The following is a 4,648-nucleotide window of genomic DNA, read 5'->3' on the forward strand; positions in this document are numbered from 1 at the left end:
CCGTCGAGTCAACCCAACTCATAGCGACCCCTCCTTGGGTTTCCGAGGTGGTATCACTATGGAAGTAGATTACCCAACCTTCCTTCCGAGGAGTGGCTGGTGGGTTTGAACCGCCAGCCTTTGTAGGACTGTGGATTTCAGATTTTGAATTTAATCAGCCTTTGTTAAATAGTTCACATTTGGGAAATTTGTTGCTTTTGTTTTTGAAATTTTTTTGCCTCATCTTTTCTTTCTTTCTTTTTTTAGGAGTATTTACTATATATCTGCATGGGAGCAATTAGACTGAATCTGAGCCAAAAGTTTCAATTTGATTTGGTCAATTTTCTTTAGAATTTTGCAATTCTTCTAGTATGAAGAAACTGAGCTTGTTTCAGCAATAGAACTCTACTATAGCTAGGAACTGTGCAAGTTTGTCCTCTCTCTTTCCTGCAACATATATAGAACACCAAACTTCTCAGATATACAGCACTCATCCTCCCTAACACAAGCTTATAACCAACAAGTGCATGTGTGTGTGTTATATTATGTGTGTGTTAGTATGAGGCTGTCTGTTAGAAGTCGTTCCTTGGATTTCCCAGGTTGCTTAGAATTGTCATGTATCTCTATTTCAATAGCTATTCTTGCCACATGGGAAACATTACTTTCCTTTCTATGTGGCTCTGATGTCTCCTCAGAAAGTACAACAGAAGGCATAATGGAAAGTCAAATGGCTTTTGACATCTAGATTTCATTCTCAGGATCCCTTTCCTTTTGCAAAGCATTTTTTGTGCCTGTTATTTGTGAATATTAGGTGATTCCTTCAATTCTTGGATAGTCTGTAGCTTTTGTCTTGGCAAGTTTATATAAAAGCTGATTTCTTCCTTTTAGTTTATCACGATTTTTTTTCTTTGCACCCTGCTTTTTGGCAGTAAAGGAATTCTTTAAGAACTTCAGTGCGTGGCTCAAACTCTGAATTTCGATTGCTAAGTTTCCAGGTTTTTTGTTTGTTCGTTTAGCAAGATATTTTGATTTCCGAGAATTCATTCATCAACTTCTTAAGTGTAATTTTCATGGATTTGAAATTATTCTTTACATATCTTTGTCCTTTGTGGCCAGGACTTCAGTACATTTAGGACTGATGCTATTGCTGTTACCCATTGAATATGAATGCCCAAAGCTCAGATTCTACCACATTTTGTTCCTTAATATAAAGACACAATTTTAGCTTTTGAGCACACAGATGTAAATGCTGAATTCAGATAGCTATTTTCTGCTACACTGAATTTTATAACTCATCATGTTTCCTTTGTCACTTTGGTCAGTAGATAGATTAAAACCAAATTTGAAGTCCACTTGCAGTAACTTCATAGGATTATAAGTAGATATTTCTTGTGGTCAATCTGCTTCCTGATTTTAATATTTTCTATTTGCCTGCTAGGAGCTCTGGTAGCATAGTGCTTAAGGCACTTGACTGCTCACCAGAAGGCTGGCGGTTCAAACCCACCAGCCACTCCTCGGAAGGAAGGTTGGGCAATCCTACTTCCGTAGTGATACTGCCTCGGAAACCCAAGGAGGGGTCGCTATGAGTCGGGGCCGACTCGACGGCAAACAACAACAACAACAACATTTGCCTGCTTGTTTAAACTGTTTGTTTTATCCTTGCTTGTGATCTACTTCAAGTTACTTGCAGGTGGAGAGGGGAGATTACTAGATACTAGCTAGATGCTAGCTAGTTAGCTAGTTAGGTAGATAGTTGGTAGATAGATAGATACATAGATAAATAGACATACAGATAGATAGATAGAAAGAGAGAAATATAGATAGGTAGAGATGGTGACTGTAGCACAGACTGTTTATAACCTCCCAGTTTCCTAGAGGACACTTTAGGAAATTTGTTACCACTTCATGTAACCAAAACTTCTAAGTATACAAGTCCTTTTCTAGTTACTTCCCATGATGGTTAAAGTTGAGTGTCACCATGGCTGAGCCATGATTCTCAGTGGTTTGGTAGTTATGCAATGATGTAACTTGGCATTTATGTAATGTTGCCATCATCCACCATGATGTGATCTGATATTATCAGCCAAACAGTTGTAAAGGGATTAGGGTGGGATGCAACATACTTACTCAGGTTGCAGCCCTGATTCAGCATAAGGAGTGTTTTGCTGGGGTGGGGCCCAAATCACCTTTTATCTTACAAGACTGAAAGGAGAGAGAAGCCAACATAGATAGAAGGATATCAGTGCTACCAACAAAGAAAAGTTGAGCCCAGAGTCCATGGGCTGAGAACCTCCTAGACCCAAAGGAAGATTGATGTCAAGACACATGGAGATTTCCAAGGGACTCAGGTCCACAGATGTTGGAAAGAGACAAGGACCTTCTTTCAGAGCCGACAAAGAGAAAACCTTCCCCTAGAGCTGCTGCCCTGAATTCAAACTTCTAGCCTCCTGAACAGCGAGAGAATAAATTTCTGCTTTTTAAAGCTATCCACTTGTGGTATTTCTGTTATAGCAGCACTAGGTAACTAAGACACTTCCTAAGAAGTTTGCACCTCTCCCTTGCCATTATAAGTGCAAGATCTCTGTGGAGGAGTTATACTCCATATATCTAGGGTAGCTTCTAGGCACATCAACTGTGTTATTATTTCACTTCATTCCAATAACACTCATTATTGGTGGGCTACCTAACCTTCTTGGATAATGGTCCTTGGAAAGAGTTGTGGAAAGTGTCTTAACAAATTGGGGCATGCCAAAGTTAGATTCAATCTCTATCTTATACTGATGGCCACTGTTTAATATTGTTGCAGATATTGTAGTATTCAGTGGGATCTTGCTATCATCTCTGAATTTGCTACAACATCTGTCTTTTATTACATTGAAGCATAAATGTTTACCTGAAGTAAGGTGATGGAAAGTTACAATCCACTGATGAGACATTTTTGTAATGGATTTTGAATGGCAAGCTCTCAAGTGTGGCCCTTCCTCTTTGGTAGTCTGTATTCTATATCCTTGAGTCAGCAAGCACAGTGTTAGTGTAATCCTCCATCATCAGAATAGGGGTTGATACATCAGAAATGACTTGTAGGTTTTTTGGGGCAGGCACTCCCTCTGTTCTGTTAGTGAGCATAATTAATAATGATAACTTCCCCTTTGATTTAGGAGACATTTACAATATTGTTTCCCCATCTAGAACTTTTCTCTGGACCACTAAAAATGTCAAATTGAATCCAGTAAAGAGTTCCGTCATGTACTTTACATAGAAGGTGATTCTGTGGCATATTATCTAAGACATTTCCAAGCAATATTGCGTCAGATTATGCAACTCTGGGTTGTAAACACTGAATGCTATCGATTAGGATTTTCAACTTCAATCTCTGAACTAAAAGTGAAAAGTACTTCTTTAATATTTTGACAAATTTACCTACTACTTGGGACCTCTGGTGGCATAGTGCCTAAGGCACTTGACTGTTAACCAGAAGGTTGGCAGTTCACACCCACCAGCCACTCCTCAGAAGGAAGTTTGGGCAATCTACTTCTGCAGAGATACCGCCTCAAAAATCCAAGGAGGGGTCGCTATGAGTTGGAGATGACTCGACGGCACATAACAACAACACAACAACACCTACTGTACTAATCTCCATGGGACAAAGATGAGGCAATCTGCTTCCATAAAGATTACAGCCTTGGAAACCCTATGAGCCCGTTCTATTCTGTTCCATAGGTCACTCTGAGTCATTACAGACTCAATGGCAATCCTTTTTTTGCTTTCATTATTTTTTAAAAAATAATATCAAGTGAAGTCAGTAAGGTGAGAGACATTGAAATGGCATATGCTTGGGATGTGCAAATGCTCAGGGATATCATATGAGTCTGTGTTACATTTAAAACATCAATTTCAAAATAAAATAGAATCTCTTGGAACACTTGACTTCATTTAACATGAAAAAATGCAACACTAACGTAGGACCAGATTTAACCCCTCTCTCATATCGTCATTGCACATGTTACCCAAATCACCACCTGGTTGAGGGGAAGAGGAAAATTCAGCAGCCCAAGGGAGCTCTGGTAGCATAGTGCCTAAGGCACTTGACTGCTAACCAGAAGGCTGGTGGTTCAAACCACTCTTCGGAAGGAAGGTTGGACAATCTACTTCTGTATGATACTGCCTTGGATACCCAAGGAGGGGTCGTTATGAGTTGGATCCGACTTCATGGCAGTGTGTTGCATTGTTTGCATTGAAGGGCATGAGCTGAAACTTTCTACTTAGCTAGCACTTTAGATTTGGGATGTTATGAAGGAGTAGGCTGATAGGGCAACAAGTAGTTAACCTGCAAGCCTAGACCAGGAGATTAAAGAGACCAGGCTGAAAATGAGCAAAGGCTGGGGAAAGAGTAGGCCTCTTGTGATCTATCTTGTTTTAGTCTGTCCCTCTGACCTTTCTTGTTCCTGACTTTTAAATAGCAATCTTACTCTGCCTTCCTGTGTCCCTGACACCTTCACCTCTGGAAAACCATAACTCTAGATCCTAATCACCATTTTTAAAACCTTGGCCTGATGCTGTAATTTTTCTCCCATTCCCAGCCTGCTCTTTTTTTCCTGATAGTTTCATTTTTCTACTTGATCCTCGACCTGTTCCGAAGTCAGATAAACCCGGTCACTATGACTCAGAT

Source organism: Orycteropus afer, unplaced genomic scaffold (genome assembly GCF_000298275.1).
Source record: "Orycteropus afer afer isolate SDZICR_OR568_19922 unplaced genomic scaffold, OryAfe1.0 scaffold00549, whole genome shotgun sequence".
Classification (NCBI taxonomy): Eukaryota; Metazoa; Chordata; class Mammalia; order Tubulidentata; family Orycteropodidae; genus Orycteropus; species Orycteropus afer.